The sequence below is a fragment of the Aythya fuligula genome, chromosome 2, assembly GCF_009819795.1.
Source record: "Aythya fuligula isolate bAytFul2 chromosome 2, bAytFul2.pri, whole genome shotgun sequence".
In the NCBI taxonomy this organism is placed as follows: domain Eukaryota; kingdom Metazoa; phylum Chordata; class Aves; order Anseriformes; family Anatidae; genus Aythya; species Aythya fuligula.
The window spans coordinates 64,360,259-64,381,711 of NC_045560.1; the positions used below are offsets into that span (position 1 = coordinate 64,360,259).

The following is a 21,453-nucleotide window of genomic DNA, read 5'->3' on the forward strand; positions in this document are numbered from 1 at the left end:
TCTTTTTTCCCTTGTGGAATTACCTGCAGTTATACCCAGTAAGGCCAAAATTGTAATTTGGTTCAAATGACACAAAACAATGCAGGTTAAATCCAGGAGGCCCTTAGATCTGGTGGTCTGAATGCCACTTTTGGCTTACGAATGTCTAAGTTCTGGAATCTGATTTGGTATGTGATAGGACAGATAACTACATATTTTCCCTGCTTCTTGTGTATTTTTTTTTACTGAATATAACTGTTGACTGGAAAAAAAAAAGATGCTGTGCTACACAGACTGGTTTAATCTACTGCATTTGTCCTCAAGTATATTTTTCTTTAAAGGATGTGTTGAACGAACCAGGAGAAGACACCCTTGATCCCAACAACCAAAACTATACAGTGTATTCAATTATCTAACAGTTTGGAAATGTGAAAAAGCATCTAATTTGCCTTTGAAAGCAACTTGAATTTTGTCTCCTTACCATGCTTGTCAGGGCATTTTTCTTGCATGATTAAATCAGACCTGTTAAGTAACATAGATTTCAACATACTGGCATCCAGAATTAAAAAAACTGATTCAGCTTTCATTGCCTGTGTAGTATTAGTTGCAAAAGCAGTATGCTAGCTACTGTGTTAGGTTTAGGACACTTTTCCATCATGGGTCTTGCAGGCTTCACGATTTTTATTCAGTAATTCCTGAGAATGCTGAGCCAGGGTTATTCTTCCCTTCCCTTCCCTTCCCTTCCCTTCCCTTCCCTTCCCTGTATGAAACAGACCTGTGTGCTGCATTTCATGTTAGGCAAATCTTAGTTATTATTGATTGCTTTCTGACACTGCAGTATGTGAAGTGCCAACGGAATGCAAACCTGAAATCTGAAATTCTGCCTGGGGTAGAGTAACAACCTGACCGTAGATGGGTTTTGTTAACAAAGAGACTAAAGTCAAAATGTTCTCCAGGGTTTGACTAATGCTTCATAGAAGAGCTACAGAGAGGCTCCATGTACAATTTCAAGTTTGATGAAAGCTTATACTACCTTGAAACATCTTTTCAAAGACCACTGAAATGTGGTTATGAATACATTAATTAAAATATTTAAGAAGTAGCTTCAAAACTCGGATATAAGTGAAGAAATAATACAACATGATTAAATCTACCTAGATATTCTTCTATTCCTACTTCATCCTTTTTTTTTTTTTTTTTTTTTTTTTTACGTCAGAAAGCTTGGGATGATTTATTTTTGTAAAAGTTCACTTATTTCTGTTGCATAATAGCAATAGATGTCAGTCTATTTCTGTCATCTTAATTAGTTGCTGTGGAGATGGTTGAAATATCACACATTATTAGAATTGCAAATTAGTAAAAAGCAGCAGGAAAAGATGACATTGATAATCTGCAAGTACTGCAACGTTACTCAAAACTAGTTAACTATAAGACTTTTGAATTTGGCATAGTAAAGTGCAGGATCACAGAATATGGGGGTGGTGCACATTTCAGATGAACGCACTATGAAGAAACATGACAGTTACATGAAATGGCATCTTAAATTCAGCTGAATGCTAAAGGAAGAGTTATCATACAGCCCATGAATCTTTTGATTTTGTTAAAGGTAACTTTGCTTAAGGTCCTTAAAAAAATCACTTACAGTTTCACCTTTATTACTATGAGGAAAAACAAAATAGCAGTAGTACATAAAATCGGTGGGTGTTATCCTGAACCAATATTCCTTGGAAGATAAATGAAGGGGAAACAGGTGTTCAAGTGTCTGCATGAAAAGTGTCTAGAATTATCCCCTTGACATAGTTCTTTAAAAGGCAAGTATCACACTGCACCTTTCAGCAGAGACTAATGAACCTCTCTGAGGGAGGAAGGACAAAGCAGGCAAAAATAAAATTCCTGATGTACTATTTTACAATAGAAATCCTTTGCATTTCATTCTATTTTGCTGTAGGGCTGGCTGGCACTACAATGTGCACCTCAACTGTGTAATGAAAATTGCCCAAATGATCATGTGTAATGATGCTGCCTTCTTACAGCAACATTATTAAATCTTTGCCTTTTCTGCCTCAGTAGCATGAAGCAATTGACCTACATTAAAAAAAAAAAAAAACACAAAAGCTTCTCCAAATTATGCTTTTATGAAGAGACGAACTATTTGAAGCCTGTCTGAGCTAAGTAGTGAGCTAAATACTCTTACACATTGCTGTTTAAATCTAAGTTGCTGAATTCTGAAACAAGTAAAGTAAGAAGCATTAAGGGAAAATGAGAAGTATCTGTTTACAAAAGATTTCTTCCCCTCTCTGAGCGTAGCCAAGTGAATGATATCAGAATTATATTCCCAAGATTCCCGTTCCTCAGAATATTAGTGGATTTATACTGACTGATTGGCCAAACACTGAGTGTTTTTAGTGCCAACAAATCCTCTGAGTTGAAAGATACTGGAATGGAGAGATTTCTGGTTTGTACAAGTATAGTTGAAATAGTATACCCCACTCTGACCCACCACAATTATTGGAAAGGAGCTCACATCAGCTACTTAATATTGCAGAAAAAAAAAGAAAAAATACTCACCTGTTGTCTTACCCACATATTGCATCTTTTTAAGACACTACTGCTGACAGCAGCAGTGCTAGTAGCCTGATAATTAGGCTAATTTGATGTGAATCCTCTTGCTTTTAAACTGATTCTGTTCGTATGTGGTAAATGGTTCTGCTTAGCAAGCAATTAAACAAATAAAAAACTAAAAATACATCTGGTTTATAAATGTTCTCTTCTCTGCTGGTCAACCTAGACACTACTCATCTCCCACCTTCCTATAAAGGCTGGATAGGATGTACAGCATCTACCTTTTACTACTGCATGCTGAATAAAACCATGATGTACAGGTGCATACTACAACATTACACATTAATACAGCTCTGAGAAATGAAGAGAAAAATTCAAGCTTAACTGAGAACTTCGTATACCTCGTATTCCATTAAAAATTATACCTCTCCTACTGTTACGTAGCAGTAGAAAAAATTCTAGTACAGTCCTGTGTCCAGCCTTGGGATCTCTGGTACCAGAAGGACACAGGCTGGCACAAATCCAGCAGTGACCTACTGTGATGGCCAAACAAAAGCTGGCCCAGGGGAGCTGGGCTGCTTACCCTTGAAAAGAGGTGGCTGAAGAAGGACCTGATGGCCGTCTGTCAGTCTGTAATGTGTGTCCATAGCAGAGACAGCTGGCCTCTTCCTGGAGCTACATGGTGAAAGACAAGATGCCATGGGCAAGATGCAGCAAGGGAAATTCTGATCTGATACAACGAAAAAAAGTATTCACAATGAAGGTAGTCAAACACGGGAACTGGCTTCCCAAAGTGGCAGAGGAGTCTCTGTCCCTTGCAATATTTACAACTTGAGTGTGAAACTTAATATAACACAAGATTTGGTTGTATGTATAATGACACCTTTTTTTTTTTTTTTAAAAAAAAAGGTCTCCCCTCAGCCTCCTCTTCAGACTAAACAGTCCCAGCTCCCTCAGACAGTCCTCACAAAGTCATGCTTTCTAGACCCTTCATGAGTTTTGCAGCTCTAGCAAATGCTCAAGCAACTCAATATTCTTCTTGTAGTGAGGGACCCAAAACTGAATGCAATACTTGAGGTGTGGTCTCACCAGTGCTGTGTACTATTCGTAATCACCTCCCCAGTCCTGCTGGCCACAGGATTTTTGATACAAACTAGGATTCCATTTGCCTTCTTGGCCACCTGAGCATGCTGCTGCCTCATGTTCTGTCAACCAGCACCCCTAGCTCCTTTTTGTCAGGCAGCTTCCCAGCTGCTTTTCCCCAGCCCTATATCACTGCATGGGGTTGTTATGACACAAGTGCAGTGCCTGGCTCTTACCCTTGTTGAATGTCAAACAATTTGATGCAGCCCATTAATCTAGCTTATCCAGATTCCGCAGAACTTTTCTACCCTCAAGTAGATCAACACTTGTGCCTAACTTAGTATCATCTGCAAACTTACTTAGGGTGCTTTCGATCCCCTCATCCAGACCACTGGTAAAAATGTTAAACAAATCTGGTCCCAATACTGAGCCCTGGGGAACACCACTGGTGACTGGCCACCAACCAGATTTAACTCTGTTCACCGACTCTTTGGGCCCAGTCATCCAGCCAGTTATTCACCCAGCCAACTGTACACCTGTCCAAGTCATGAGCAGCCAGTCGCTCCAGGAGAAGGCTGTGGGAAAGAGTGTCAAATGCTTTACTAAAAAACAGGTAGACAACATCTATACGCTTCCCGTCATCTACTTAGCAGGTCATCTCGTCATAAGAGGAGATCAAGTTAGTCAGGAAGGATCTGCCTTTCATGAATCCATGCTGTCTTCTTCTGATCACTCGATCAAATGCACTCAATTTAAGACCGCTTAATAAGTGTGAGACTCAAGTTACTACTTTAGCAATAAAGGAAGTCATGCAGCAGAACTGGCAATTTGATGGGGAAGTTACAAAATCATCAGTGAAAATTTTCAAGACCAACACTGAGAAACACATGGTGTGAGCAACAGAAGTTTAGCATGGCTGATATATGCCACGATAGGAAACAAGTCCTTTAAGGATCTTTTATCTGCAGTTATCAGCTGGCTTCTGAAAATGGATACAACTACTATGACTCATTGATCTAATCTGTGAGATGACATAAATGTGTAATTTTCATGGACTCAAGTAGCAGTTTCATGAATTCCTTACTGCAGGAATTCAGAAGTAACATATGAGACTTGGTGCAATCCTGATCCTGTAAGCTGTTAACTAGGATCATGCCAGTTATTCTTATGTGTGAGCTATTTCTTTGTCAGAAGAGAGAACTGTAGGAACTTCACTATTGACTTCTCCCCACACTGACTTCTCCTTTGCATTGTGATTTTTTACTGGATTTCATTTTGTGTTAAAATATGCTTTTTTTTTTTGTTTTGTTTTTCTTTTGAACTTTTTTGCAATATTGTTTACCCCAGCAAGCCTCAGAGTTGCACGGTATGAAAACATATTTGCATTATGCAGCTCTACAGTGCAGCTGCATTTTGATGCTACGTCTCAGAATGGTGCTCACTGCAAGTTTGAGGAACAATTGCTTGAGAATCACTGGTCTAGATATTTCTAGGTCAATGGAGGTGTCCATGTATTTTGCATATTTTAAACTCAAGTTTAAATGATTCCTTTCCTAATTACAGATATATCTAACACAATTGATTACTCACTGAGGTTACAACTTAAATAGGAGAAGACTTCAGTCCCTCTTAACAAATTAGGCACCCTTACATAACTGGACAAGGAAAGCAGGCAAGGAAGCATAGAGACTTTCTAAATGAAAAACAACTGGAGACATATTATTTCACCTTCTCTAAATGAAATGCAAAGGTTTGTTGGTCTTTAAATTTAGGGAAAGGTTCAGGAAAACTTTGTTTTACTGGAAAGAGCATACCTCTTTGTATTGTAAGTGATGTGGATTAGCAGGAACTTACTATGAACTTGGGTCTCTATCCTGGAATACTTCTTCAGATGCCTCTCCCATTGACAACTATTGAAGCTTTGAAAGCCCAAGAGATTTGCAAGTGCAGCTCCCTGGACTAAGTAAGCTAACTTTTTGTTGGTGTTGTTCTCCTCAACCCTTCAGAAAAAAATTGCTGTCTTTAAGAAATACTTTAAGAAATGCTCAAGAACTTCAGACCTTTAGGGATTCTCTCTTGCCTTTGGGGTGGATTTTTTTTTGCTGGACAGTAGCATGTAGTTGTCAATTTTTTTCCCATTTCTTTGCTTATTTAATTGGTACTAATTGAGAGTAAATGAGCTGTCAATGCTGTAGTACTTACAAGCTTTAAATATTCTAGCTTGGCCAAACAGTCCAGATATGCCCATTAATATGGGCACCATTTCCAAATTGCTTTGTGGTATCTGACAATTTATGAAACTATGCAAACTGACAAAAAAAAACAACAAACATAAATACATGATTAGCCATGAAGCAGAATGAAAACTTAAAAAAATCCCCCCAAAACAGACAACTAAAGACACAGGAAAAGATAGAAAATGTAAAATGGATTTTTTTTCCTTGGGATTCAGTTGACATTAAGGCTTTGGAAGGCTGCATATGAGAGAAAGCCAAGGGCTAACTAAACACATCAGAGGAAATGAATGTACAAAAACCTGAGCAGCTACTGGCTGGGTTCTTGCAAGCATCTCTTGTGTAATGCTTAAGGAACAAATTTAGTCCCTGCAGGACTTAAATTCTGCTTAGCATTATCTTGAATATTTTGGAGATCAAATTGTCTTTTATCTTTTTTTTTTTTTTTTTTTGATATCAAGGTGGAGTCAGGCAGGTGTGACTGTTCAGTATCACTTAGGAAAATATTCAGCCAGTATTATCTATGGAGTTGAATGAGGCATATTCACAACAGGCTTATTGCCTTGGAAAAGAACAAGAGATAATTAAATAATTATGATTTTGTATTTGCACAAAATTATTTAATGACACTGTATTTATTTAGTCAATGGATAGATATGGACATGCCAGCTGGCTTTCCTCCATTTCAACATATTATAGTCAGCTCTGACTTTTTTTTTTCAAGAATAAAAATAAAAGCACTATTTAGGTAACTAATTACTACAATCACAGAACCAAATCCTGTTCTCATTATATCCTTTCGAATCTAAGATAGAATTTCACTAGAATTCATGTGCTTATTGTGGATATAAATTGAGGCAGCAGGGTGCATATATTTTTGCTTAAATTACTTTAAATGATAGTGTAAGTTGACAATTTGAAAAAAATAAAGAGGCAGAATCTCTCTCTCTCTAAACTGTTACTGTTGTTTGCCTTATTTGATTTTTTTTTCTTAGCCTGAAAAGAGATGGAGGTGATCATTATTTCCATACAGTTGTTATTTCATCTCATAAACATCAGGCTTGGTTATCTCTGGCTTTGTTAATGAATTGAGGGATTTAAATAATATTTGCTGTGTAGTGCTATTGGACTTGGTAAAACTGTTTTCTTCCCCCAAAGAGTTAATCATATATGTCTAATTGATGCTACTAAGAAAAACTTTTAAACAGACTTGGAAATACATTGTTTATCACTCTGTTCTTGAGAGGACAATTTGAAATGCTCAGGATAAGCATCTTCCAGGGCAGATAAGATCTTCATTTTTAATACAGGAGAAAATGCGAATATAAATGTATAATCATCTCCATCTCCCATGTAAATGGAAGAAAATGGAAACCAAAGTCCTCCTCACATTGTAGGTCACTTTTAACAAAGATCAGACACCAGAGCTCAAAGGAAAATGTATGATGCTTTTGATTTTCCACATTCTTTACAAAGAGAGGCATTTTTTTTTTCAAGCAACTTTTTGATTGTGTTCTGCTTTATCCTTTCATTCTGGCCTGACATGCAGCAAGTAGAGCAATCACAGTAAAATAAGCATTAGATACAGGCTCTGATAACCAAATCAAACAAACAAAAAAAATGAATAAAATCAATTGTCACATTAAAATTGCTTTTGGTATTACACCTTTCATCAGAAAGAGGATAATACATCCTGAGCCTACATAAACAGATTACTCAGCAACCTCTGAACTGAAGCCAGTACAGGGGTGAGAAGTGATAATTGTGATGAGCTAGTAACACAGCAAAGCAGATCTTAAGGGACCGAAAAAAAAAAAAAAAAAAAAAATAAAAAAAAGAGCAGGGGAAACCTGGAAGAATTGCCCTAGGGTGGTACTTGATCTGAAGACTAAAGTTATTTTTCTTGGTTTTGCAAAAATTTCTAAGGTACTTTCAGTGACTGCAAATAGTTGGTGACACCTTCCTTCCTCTGAAATATATGATGTTTAGCAGGATGACTTTCCTTATAGATGTACTAAAGTAATGGTTTAAGTTTAGAGAATACAGTGGATCCTGTGGCCAATTAGCAATGCTTTCCACAGCTCTGCTGTTTTTCCCAGAAAGGATGTAAACCACAAGGGACAAACAAATACAAAGAACCTAACCTTCACTATACTGTACGAACAAAATCCAGGTATCCCTCTGGAGATGCACAGACCTCATATAATATAGCTGTGTCTACCTAGATGACCATGCTCCTAAGTCCTCCATGCAAGCTCTTCCCTCTGGATCTGTGTCATACCTCAACTGGCACAGCCCACGACGCAGGAACCCCACAGATGGGTGCTGAATTGCCAAACAAGCAAATATACTTGGCCGATAAACTAATATATTCTGCCAGGAATTTCTGCATGCTACCATTTAGGTCACAAGAGGCGTGGACCAAGCATTGTTCAGGGGGGCCCCCAAGAAGCAGCCTCCCTACATCCCCACAGCAGCTGCCCTGTAACCCTGCCATGCAGCTTGCAAGGATGAAGTTGTCCCTCCCTGCTGGCAGATCCATCCCAGACGAGCTAAGCCTGATTGTTGAAATATTGCTTGTTTATGAATTTGCCCTTGATGGAATTAATTGGTTTACTGTGTTTGCAGTGCAAATAGCTTGATAATGCAAGAAACTTTTTCTAGCCTTTCCCCAAGTGTGTGTAAGAAAATATGGCAGAACGTAGCTTTCTAATCTATGAATAAATAGATATATAAATATAAGAGTTTTTCTTCTGGCTAATTTGCTAATTGCAATATTCCACTTTTTGCACTGCTATAGTCCACTAAGCATGCCCTCGTATTCACAAAGAACTGCATTGCTGTAGCATAATTCAAAGCAAATAAAGAGCACTCTGCCATCAGTGGGTGTCATTGACTGGGGATTATTGGTAACTATTAAGATTTTTTTTTTTTACAAAAGAGAAACAGGGGTCTGCTTATTTCACATTATTCAGTGGTAAGTAGTAAGAGGTGCAAAAAGAATCCTGATGTGTTTTTCACATCCCATTAACTTAAGTACAAAGGTATGGTGCAGGGCCAGCCCTCCTTATACCATCAACACTGGCAGCCTTTTAACCATGTTTCTTAAGGAGAAGGGGTGATGTTTTCTGCAGTATCATAACAGTTCTACCTTTAAAAAAAAAAAATGTGATTATTTCATTGTTTTGCTGAAAAAATGCTTCCTCAAGCTGTTTTTTATGAACACAATAAAACACTTCTTTAAACTACTGCAAAACCCTATAGCTTTGGAACTTGACAAGGGGATGATTCTGGCTCAAAGGCTAATTGTATCCAAACAAAACTATTAAATCCCCAGTGAGCTAGTATATATATATATTTTTTTTACCAGAATAAACAACTGAGACAATAGACAACTGGAGCCTAGAAGAATCACTGTTTGTTCTCTTTGGTGAATTTGTGCTCATTCAGGAAGATTTTCCTTTCTCATTCTTTGATTCCTTTCTTCACCTTCAGTCCCTGGAAACATGCAATAACTACAGAGGGGGGGACTGGAGAACAGGGAGAGTCAATTGCTTTGTCAAGATGATAAAGTAAGTGCTTAACTGATTTTCTAAATCTGGCTTTGAGTCCTCACTTTTTTTTGGTCAGATTCCTCTGGTTTTGTGAATTTTCATATGGTGGTTTACTGGTCTCAAAAATTACCTCACAACACAATTTCCCTACCCCATGAGATGCTGTGCTGTAATTAATAAATCATTTGCACTTCAACAGTGGCTTCTGTTGAAGAAGATCAAAGAGCTCAAATATTAGAAGTGTCTTAAGAAGTGTCTCCCTCAGGTACTATTCCTACTGGAATCTAAAGCAAACCCCACATTTGCGTTTGGAACTTGACCTGTAGATAAGGTTTCTCAGGCAGCTAATGCTGCAGGATGGAGCACCTTTCTGCCCCATAGATCCTGTAGCCCTATGCAAGACAATAACTGCACAATATGCAAACCACTCAGGAATTGGGAATGTAACTCATATTTTTACTACTACTCCCAGCTGATAACATTCAACTTGAGTTTTGATTCTCATGACTTCCTGAGGATGAAGGAACTGATTAGGCTGGTTTAGTACCCTCATTATCTGGTAAACGTCACAGGTCGCATCCACAAAGCCAGCCAATAATTAAAAAAGCAGTATCCATCACATCTCTAAAATTAGTTCCATACATAACCCAGAAACTTAGGGATTGCAAAATTAAATCTTTGGAAATGAAAGCACTGTTTCCTTTGAAATTAATCCAACTTCAGAAAGTAAAAGTAAACATTTGAAACATTACAAATGCCATCTTTAAATACACAAGTAAAATAGTAAGTTTGTTGGAAAAGCTGAAACATGATGTTTTTCTTATGAGTACTTATTTAAGAAGGGAAAACAGCCCTGTTACTTGATAAAAAGTCTTGTTTCAGGTAACTGAAAACTGCCAGCTTTCCTCTACACAGAACATTTGTGATGCTTCTGGTTTCTTCAGTAGAATTTAAATGAGGAACAGACAAGTTTCAATATAAATAAAAAGTTTAAAATATCTAAGAAGCCTTTATGATCAGAGACATTTGATTTAAAAATAATTTTGCAGGTCTCTTTCTAATTAGCAATATTTAATCTTTCTGCCTGGAAATAAGCATGCATATCATAGTGATATGAACATGAAACTGTCAGGCAGGTTGGGCCTTTCATAAGCTTGAAGATTTTTGTCATATAAAGATGCTGCTTTTGCCTCTTCCTTGTTAGCTAGTGACTGCTAGAGCACATCTGTCCATCTGTGTCCTTTTCGCTACACATTTATCCGTGCATATGTTTATCTGTGAAGAGGAGAGAAACAGCATGTGAAGCACCTGCAGGAGGGAGCTCACAGACCTGATTTCGCTCTAGGGCTTTCCTGCAGTACAAATGCAGGGAGGAAAGCCTTACTTCAGTAAGGCTTTTGACACTGTTTCCCACAACATTCTCCTCAATAAACTGGCTGCTAATGGCTTGGACTGGTGTTCTCTTCGTTGGGTTAAAAATTGTCTAGGTAGCTGGGCCCAAAGAGTCGTGGTGAATGGAGTCAAATCCAGTTGGAGGCCGGTCACTACTGGTGTTCCCCAGGGCTCAGTATTAGGGCCAGTTCTCTTTAACAACTTTATCAATGACCTGGTGCATGTGTCGATCTGCTCGAGGGTGGAAAGGTTCTGCAGGAGGATCTGGATAGGCTGCACCGATGGGCTGAGGCCAACTGTATGAAGTTCAACAAGGCCAAGTGCTGGGTCCTGCACCTGGGGTACAATAACCCCAAGCAGAGCTACAGGTTGGGAGATGAGTGGTTGGAAAGCTGCCTGGAAGAGAAGGACCTGGGAGCACTGGTTGATAGTTGGCTGACTATGAGCCAGCAGTGTGCTCAGGTGGCCAAGAAGGCCAACAGCATCCTGGCTTGTATAAGAAGCAGTGTGGCCAGCAGGGCTAGGGAAGTGATTGTCCCCCTGTACTCAGCTCTGGTGAGGCCGCACCTCGAGTACTGTGTTCAGTTTTGGGCCCCTTGCTACAAGAAGGACATCGAGGTGCTCAAGAGCGTCCAGAGAAGGGCGACAAAGTTGGTGAGGGGTCTGGAGAACAAGGCTTATGAGGAGCAGCTGAGGGAGCTGGGGTTGTTCAGCCTGAAGGAGTCTAAGGGATGACCTAATCACTCTCTGCAGGTACCTTAGAGGAGGCTGTAGCAAGGTGGGGGTTGGTCTATTCTCCCATGTGCCTGGTGACAGGATGAGGGGGAAGGGGCTAAAATTGCACCAGGTGAGGTTTAGGTTGGATATTAGGAAAAACTTATTTGTTGAAAAAGTTGAGGTTAAGTCACCATCCCTGGAGGTATTTTAAAGCCGTTTAGATGTAGAGCTTAGTGATATGGTTTAGTAGAGGGCTTGTTAGTGTTAGGTCATAGTTTGGACTAGATGATCTTGGAGGTCCCTTCCAACCTAAATGATTCTGTGATTTTGTGAAAGAAGAACTGGTTCAATCTTACATTGTTTTAATAAACTCTAATAACCTTTTCCACAGTCCATGTGGTCAATCTGCTGGTAAGAAAGTGGAGCTGAGTTCGGTCCCATACTCTTAGTATATTAACAGTGCTGATTAGAGCAAAGCTCAGTCAACAACTCTTGGCACTGGTACTAGGCCTTGATGGCCTGGTACCCACTGCAGGCCAGTGAGCAGGGATTTTGACACTCCAGTACATGTACTGGGAATTTACAGTCTGCAGCCCTGGAAAGACTAATTAATTTGCTCATTAGTGTCCTATATACTGAATAGGAATACATCTGATCATAAATCACTTAGTGCTAGTGATCCCACCTGTTGGACTGACTGATCATGGATTCAACAGCTTACTGGAGACAGTACTGGACTCACTGTTATTCAAACATTTTCCACAGGTCTTGAGGAGAACATAATTAAATAGGAAAGAAGGGGAGGCAGCTACGGACTGACAAAGCTACTTTAGAGGCAATCTGTATATGTAGGAGAATGTGCATGCATGTGAGACCCCCTCCCCACTTTGATACATTTTCCCGAAACAATCTGTCTTTAAAATGTGACAAACAGCTAAGCAAGCATTTCTTAAAAAGATATTGGCAGATTGCTTCTTCTCCCACTGTAAACTTTTGCATCACAGTATTAAATACAATTATAAAGCATTCTCCAGATTAAATGTTAAAAAGGCCTAATGCTCCATCTCTTACTTCTGTCAATTAAGAGCTTAATCTAATTAAAGGCATAATCTGAATGTGTCTGCTGGTTCTAATCATCAGCAGTTTTATTGTTAGCTTATGCAATCCTAATTAAAGACAATTCTAGACAACAGAAAAGGTTTCGTGTTAAAGAGGGAAAAATATATACAATGTCCTTGTGGGTCTATTTAAAAATTATTTTTAAGATTTATTTTTAGCTAATAGCTTTCTGTATATAAGCTACAAGATTCCCTCAGAGAAATCTCTCATATTAATATTTCCTATTGTAGTATTGCCACTGTATACTTACACTTTGAATGCTACCACCTGAAATCAAGGATCACTTCATTACCGTTCAGTATATTAAAATACAATGATGTATTTTGATCATGTATCCTGTGCCTCTTGATTCTAGTGATTCTAGTTAAAGCCAACTCTCGTCACTATGATCACACATTATGGTGTTGCAGAAAAAGTAATTTTGGTAAGAGCAACAGAATTATTATAGCTGTCAGTGAAACACTTTAGTCCTCTACAGATATCTCAAGTTGCTGATGGAGACCTAGTTCTTCTGCCGTGAAGGTGTGGTCTAACACCAAGGCCAGAACAGAAATAGTAAGAATGAAGCAGAAGATTATTAATTCTTTTTTGGTACACCAGTTTTTAATTATAAACTAAGGATGAGTAAAAAAAAAAAAAAAAAAAGAAAGTTTAGAGGAGATTGAGCTAGATACTATATTCTGTGCAAAATACAGTCAAAGATATGGATGTATCAAAAGAGTTATAGGATGGCTGCAGAGAGCAGTAAGTAGACCGCCTATTTTTATTGTCTAATGCAGTGAGCGCATTACTGCCTGGAAAAGTAGTTATGGGGGCTGCATGCAGACCTTTGAATTTTAAATATATGAGTTATTGGCAGATAAGGGGAAAAAGTGCTGTATGAGCACAAAGTTGTCATCTTGAATTCACTTTACCCTTCTACAGAAGCAGGGAAAAAGTTGTCTGCTGTGAGTATGTCTAAATCAGTCACATTCCCTGCTCCCTAAAATCAGCTCACATGGAGGTTATCATATTCCTATTAACCTATGCTTTTGGGTATTCAGGGCTCAGCTGTGAGACTCACCAATTTGGGACTTGCCCTGAAGGCACAGGCACAGCAGGGTGGCCCAGCTGCACACTCCATGCTGGCACTCTGCCTGCTGCTGGTTTAACACTTTCTGCAGCATAGCAGAGGGGAGATTTGCAGGCTTTTTTTGTGGACTCAAATGAGAGTCAGGAGAGCTCATCCTGCAGAACAGCTGGTTTTCTGAATCGCTTTTGATCAGCAAAAGAAAGAGAACAGTGACACATCTGAGGATGAAGAAGGAAAGAGAGAAATTTTAGGAGGAAGAGTGTATAGGAGGAATTAGAGAAAGCAAGCAAATACCAAAGGGAAAATCATGTCCCAGTTTGAAATGGTGAGGTCATATGCAGTTAACTCTCTGGCACAACACCCTACTGAACATGCTATTCTGCTCTACATTTAGACACATGCTCCACAGGAAACCTCTAAGCTTTACAGGCTTTTAATTTTTTATATTTTTTAATATATATTTTTAAAGCCTAGCTAGGTTAAATATGAAATGAAGAAAAGGTTTTCTCAGGTAACATGAACATTTCTATTTATTTTTAAATAAATATAAAATCCTAATATGTCTGCATTTTACATTAATGAAGAAGACACATCATTGCCATGCAGTGGATTTCCCAAAGAAGTGATGCATAAAGCAATGGAAATTGGTGAGATGCCTATGGAAAATTACTCACGTGCCTTCCTGGTTCTCCCATCAGGCAGCTAAAGATCCCGAACCATTACAGCACATGAAGTAAGGCATTTAGATTTTATTTTTTTTAAACATGTATTTCTAAGAATCACTTGCTTGTAAGTGTTCTGGTCCCTGCTGTCACAACCAATGCTTACAATATTAAAGCTATTTTTAGAGAAAGGAAGAAAGAAAGCCCTCAAGTTACAGTAAATACAACTTCCTTATTTACAATCAATACTTAAAATAATAATAATAAAAAGTTCCAATTCCTTTTTGTGCTTTTATTCTCCCACCTGGTCATCTTTTTTATGACTGTCTCTTGTTGCCAGCCTCAAGACAGGGGAGACAATTGCCTGGCTTGAATTTGAAGTCAAAATAAAATATGAATCTGATTCTTCCCAGATGCCAGACAAGAATAGAGGCTGAAAGTCTGAATTTGAAAGTCAAGTCTTTTTTATGTGATGAACATACTGAGCAGTGGGCTTTATTTTATCACAGTTTTTAATTTATCTTTTGTGACTACCTGAGAACACTGTCAGTTTATTTAGCTGTTACAGGACCACAGCAAACAAAGCCCTCTGCTTGCAAGACTCAGCAGGCTTATGAAAAGATAGAAGTGGGTGGCAGATAATTGTCTGCATATAATTGCTTAAAGCTACCTTAAAGATAGAGAACAGATCCCTTGGAATAACTAGCCTAACTAGACTGTAACAAGAAATCTGCTTGACCTTTCCTATGTCTTACTAGTAAAACCGAGATGTTGGAAGCTAGCTGAGATTTTTGCTGACAAGGTTCCCAGAGCCTACATGCTTCTCCTCTCTTTCCACCTGAGATTTAACCACTGAGTATCATCATGCCAAATATTTTACTGTTAACTCATTTATACTTATATTTCGACATGATTTTTCAGTTAAGAAAGGCTTCTATTTAAATTAGTTACAATGTGACCAAGTAGGAATAACTACTGATTTAACGGGCATGTTTTTCCTATATTTTTTATAGCTAGCTGCCCTCTAGCTAGCTTGTTTATCAACAGCAGCTCCACCATGGAGCATCCCTTGGCATTAAAAGAATTGCTCAGTGACTGAGCTTGTCACTCAGATTATAACCTTTACAAGAGCCTCTCGAGATTTACAAATGAGCTGTGTCACTTTGGTATTTCTTTTGTATCAGGAGCCCTGTTGGAGCGCAGTTGTTCAGCCTTAGGCAGATAGCCTGTGGTGCTGGTGGTGGGTGCCAGCTGCTCCCACAGGCAGAAATCCCATTGTCACACGATAGCAGGACATGGTTTTAACTCTGTCCACAGAGAGAAACTCACCCTATACTCCTTTCTACACATAACAGGTTTTCTGCCTGGGATGTAGGCTGTAGTCAGCACCCAGCAGAATTTGCTGGCTTGGAGTGGAGTTATCCAGAGCCTGAAAAGGTTTCACAGTTTCCATGGAACAGGTTTCCTGGCTCTTTTCAGTTGTAGGGCAGGTTGAAACCACCAGGTGAAGGCTTACGGTAATGTTCAGGAAAGCAAGGCTTAGGAACGAGGTTTACTTAATAAGTCCTGAAAGGTCAGAAAGGAGAAGGTGAAGGCTGGGGATGAGGAACTTGCCTTTTCAGAAGGCACAACGATCTGCAACCAAATATAGTAGATGATACTGGAAGCATTAAGCGTGCAGTCCCAGGATAATACCCCACTGATTATCAATCTGATAAAGCTGCTGCCTGAGCTAGGCTGGATGCACAAGCAGTGAGCTGCAGAAATGAAGGGGCACTCGCTCTGCACCACTCAGCAGATTGGCAGCAGAACTCAGAAGATAACTGGGTTTTCTGATTCCCCAGCCAGCTGCTTTGTCACTGCAACTTTAATCAACTCTGAAATACAATGGTGCAAAAAATTCACAGAAATCCCCCACTCTTACTGCAATTTCTTCAAAATTGAACTCAGTTATCAATCTAAGTAGCTATATAGCTATGAGAAAAAGCCTTTGGGGTACCCATTGAAAATTGGCAGGTGAGAGAGTGCTTTAACTGCTGCATGTGTGTAGCGTCTGCTGAACACAGCCCTACCTGGGAGCAAATAAATACACTTCAGATCACCACCTTTGACTTCAACATGAGAAGAGCTGAGTTCAGCTTAAAAGGAAGAGAAATTGCAGACATGACAGGAAGAGGTGCTCAGTGTCCTGACCACCTTTGGTTTGCCACTAGTAGGGTCCCAGCACTGGCTTTGACTTCTTGTCTCCTGGGCTCTTTTGTGAACTAGGGATGTGAATGACAAGCATAATCACCTGAGGGAGATTTCCTCGCTGAATTTCATCTACGTGGATTAAATCTGGTTAAGCTGAATGGTTTCTGAAGAGCTATATCCTGCGCTGAGCAGTTCTTAAGTACAAAAAGCTGTATACTTAGTATACTACATACTGACAAGCTAAAACTTACAGAAGAAAATGCATCTGAAAAATGGCAATAAAAATATATCCAGTGATTTAGAAAATCTCTCCTGTCTCTATTAAGAGTTATTTCTACAGCTTACATAAATTTCCTATATATTCAACAAAGCAAACAAAATATGCACACTAATTTTTTAATAAATCCACAGAAGCAGTCTAACATCCTTGAATGGGCACGATCTGAACTCAATCAATTTTTCCCCTTTCAGCAATGTCTTCCTTCTCCATTCAGGTAAATCACTGAGGAGCTTGCCCAGTGCTGCACATAACTCATGCAGGACAGTTTGGTGCCGTGAGCTGTGTCTGGTCTCACAATCCAAATGCTGTTGAGTCACACATTCACTAGCAAAGGGGCTGTTACAGAACTGAGGCTGAGCTATGAGTTATATGGATAATAAACAGTTATGACTATTTTGTTTGGGTTGTCTGCACTGTTTTTAGGTGAAGATCAGGTTTTTGTTCAACCAGGCTAAGGCTCTGGTGACAGGATTTGGTAAGCACTGTCTATTCATATTAATTCAAACAACCCTTCTCTTACAAGAGTGTGGACACACCATGCAGCCAGCTAGCTGCACATACATTTTAAGGGTAATCATGAGTGAAACTTGAATGGGAAAATAATTACAACAAGAAAATGCTGAAAGGTAGATACGTGTGACTGAAATAAACTGAAAATTAAATTTAGATAAACTTTTCCAGACTAATATTTTTGAAAGTCAGGTGTACCACATTTTAATGACATTGTTTTTGGAAAACATGCTAGTAGGAAAGCATGCTAAAGGATGGCCAGTCTATGACACAAGGTGCTCCTTATTTTCTGCTCATTGTAAATTACTTAAAGATAGAGGTGAGTTGAACCAGGGAGGCTTAGATGGTAATTGCAATAAGCAATTGTTCATGCTCCAGCCTCCTAAGAGGAATCAGAATGGAAGTACCTGGACTACCTGAGTTTTCCAGTTCTTTTACATAGCAGAATATAATGTTAAAGATGGGCAGAGTCAGGGAGCTTCTCACAGGTCCCTAGGGATCCTAGCCAGATGTGCTGAGGAATTAGCAAAGCAAAGGCAGAAATTTGTGGAAACAACACTAAACAACAGCATGCATTTTTGAGTACTGTTACTGGATTTACTGTGTCCAGCAAAATGACGGCGGATACTAACTTTATTCCAAAAATAAACAGGAGACTACATATTCTGGCATGGCCAGCCACATGCTTTCTGACTAATAGTAACTTTATTATTAAATCTAAAACAACACACTAAGAGCGATCACCTCTTTGTAACACAGAGGCTAATATTGTTTGCTCAATGGAGGCACCAGCTGTATAGTCAAGATGTGACAGCCTTGGACACAGCAGGGAGGATCTTACATTACAACCTCTGAAGCCTCTTCATCCCCATATTGGTATTAGCCCTGCCTACCTTACGGAGTACAACTTACAACATAAACATCATCACACTTTTTTTCCAGGTTGTGGAAGTTTCCCAGACATTGTGCAGTCTGGGAAATGGCAGCCAACTGATAACATACTCTGTGCAAAACTCTCTTTCAAGTTTCTTGACTAGCTTTTCTGTGTCAGTCATGCATAAGAGTCATGTAAGTTCCTACGCCATTTGTAACAGCAAAACAATGCTGCCACCCTTGAGTAAGTTCAGATCCAAAGTCTTTCCTCAGTGCATAAATGCTTCTCCCTTACTCTCCAACTTTATTCCACATACCTCTTTGAGCGATCCCAATAGATTTGCTACAATGCATTGCATTTAAGAAATACCTAATAATATGCAGTATGTACTTCATATCTACAAAAATTAACCTGTATACAAATACAGAACATTTTAACACCCATCATTATGGCTTCAACCATAGCAGCTGCATGTGGGACAGGCACTACTACTGAATGCGGCTTGTCAGAGGTCCCACCAGGATTTTCTGAGAAACCCAGTGACTTGAGTCAGGCTGCACATCTGAGACCAATGACTTATATAGATAAAAACCATACAAAACATAAGACTTCTTTAAAAAAAAGTCCCAAGTGCAAGAGGGAGCAGCATCCACTGATTTAAACCATTTTGTCCAGTTAATTTACTCTCTGAGAGAGGCAAGTTCTGCAATGTACATGCTCTTGACTCCACATTTCATGGATGTCCTTAGTAAGATTTCTCCACACAAAATTTGGAGCATTTTTACAACGCAAGTGCACACCAGCTTCTAGGAGCTTATGTGAAGATACTACAAAGTCCTGACCCTGGTACTGCTGATAGGTTTCCAGTCTCCAGATTATAATGCTTTTATTTGAAAATATGCTTAGATGGGCAATGCTCAGTGTATGAGTTTATGAATACTTATTTTTCTGGTTTGCTCAAAAACACTTCTGCACTGTCATGAGTTATACACTTGAGGAATATGATAGGATCACAGTTTTCTTTGCAATACCAGCATTATCCTGGCTAGACATTAAAAGAAATGAACGATGAACTAATGCAAGCACCAGAAACTGCAGTGATATTAAATCAGATATGAAAACTTCATGATAGCTGAATACCCATTATTTTTGTGTATTCCATACCAAACTGAAATATTTTACATACTTCATTGTTCTGAATCTGTGATTTTGTGAATTCAGATGTGAACTTCACCAGAGTTCAAGGAATATTTGTATCCAAATGTGATCTAGGCACACCAGTAGCCAACAGCATTATTAAAAATTAATCTTTATAAATACATAATCATTTTTTTCTGTGGCATGGAAGCTTAAGTGGTTTGTGATCTCCTGCTGTTCCTCATAAAATGCTGCAATAATATGTTTTGCCTTTTTCTCAACCCTACTGCTGCTATGCTGTGGAATATTATTGACTTACATTAAAATAACACAGTTAACAGGCATGAGTTGTGAGTGCATGTATACATGGATAGATAGAGAGAGAGGTGAGGAGAACAAGGTGTCCAAGGTGAGAATGTTCTCCCCTCCCCTCCCCTCCCCTCCCCTCCCCTCCCCTCCCCTCCCCTCCCCTCCCCTCCCCTCCCCTCCCCTCTCCCCTCCCCTCCCCTCCCCTCCCCTCCCCTCCCCTCCCCTCCCCTCCCCTCCCCTCCCCTCCCCTCCCCTCCCCTCCCCTCCCCTCCCCTCCCCTCCCCTCCCCTCCCCTCCCCTCCCCTCCCCTCCCCTCCTCTCCTCTCCTCTCCTCTCCTCTCCTCTCCTCTCCTCTCCTCTCCTCTCCTCTCCTCTCCTCTCCTCTCCTCTCCTCTCCTCTCCTCTCCTCTCCTCTCCTCTCCTCTCCTCTCCTCTCCTCTCCTCTCCTCTCCTCTCCTCTCCATTCCTCTCCTCTCCTCTCCCTCCTCTCCCCTCCTCTCCCCTCCTCTCCCCCCCTTCCCCCCCCTCCCCCTCCCCCTCCCCCTCCCCCTCCCCTCCTCGAGCTGTGGCTTTTGTCTTCCTGATGGGGGCCTGTTCTGTTAACGAGCAGTTATTTGCCTGTCCTGATGCCAGCCTTCCTTCTATTTATCTTCCCCCAAGCTAAAGAAGAATCACACACTCTACTAAGATGAACCTTCTAATTTAAGTAGAAAATTGCAATTATTTTGCCAAATCCTCTAATTAGCAGATGGTTATTACTGCCATTGTGGGTCAGACACTGCTCTCAGTACACTAATCCAATTATTCTAAAGTGGGACAGAGAAAAGTAAACAAAGATGGTATTTCCCTTTCACCCTCTTGTAATTAAGTGGAACAGAGTAGGGAAGGACACGAGAATTGTAAAATCCATGTTAAAATGTTTGACACTCTGGAAATGTTTTGCTAGCAAAACACTCAGCTCAGAAAAATCAAGAACTTTTAGACAGAGCATCAAAAGTACCTATTCTCATCATAATAAATTTGACTGAGGTTCATGAATATCTGGTACACATATTATGTTGACCAGAACTGACATAGGGTATGCTCTTCAAGAATTTGAAAAGCCCTTCATTAGCACTGAAGTAATCTAATTAATTATATACCTCCTCAAACCGATGCCACAAAAACACACCCAGAGATATAATTTTAAAGACCTGCCATTCTCAAATAGGAAGGCAGTCTGAATACTAAAATAGCCAAAAGGATGGCAGCTTTTGAAATCTTGTCTACCTTTGTGCTCACGGAAGAAAAGGCAGATTGGTAGTTTTTTCCCCTCCTTGGAATCATCAGAAACAGTTTCAGACAGTCACAACTTCACTACAAACAGAATCACTTCAAAATGGCTCACTGCTGCAAATGCCACGCTGTAGCTAGCTCACGTGGGACCTGTAAACATGCACATATCAAGACATCTGACGTGCACTAAACTAGGTTTATCAGGATTTGCATTTCCCAGGAAGCCACCACAAGTTTCATTTCTGTATCTGTAAATGACTGGGGTATGCAGCACTGAACATGGTTTCTGCCTGTTGTTTTACACCAAGTGTCTTCCATGGATTTCCTCCATTCCCACCATGCTGCCCCAGGTCACAAAGCTTCCTTAAGCTCAAAGCTGCGTGCAAGCCTGATAAGCTCTTCTGTCAGATCTGGTTTGTGTGGTTCCCATGCCTCAATGTTCCTGTGAAGGTCTGAAGTTACTCACAGTCCAGCTCATCCATGGAGTGCCCTGCATTTCTT

At 39.7% G+C, this 21,453-nt stretch overlaps 1 protein-coding gene across 6 annotated transcripts in view; it reads right to left on the reverse strand.

The window, feature by feature from the left end:
- The window catches only part of PHACTR1 (phosphatase and actin regulator 1), a 306,420-nt gene that overhangs the window by 90,968 nt on the left and 193,999 nt on the right, over positions 1-21,453 (reverse strand). The gene's annotated exons all lie outside the window — the stretch shown is intronic.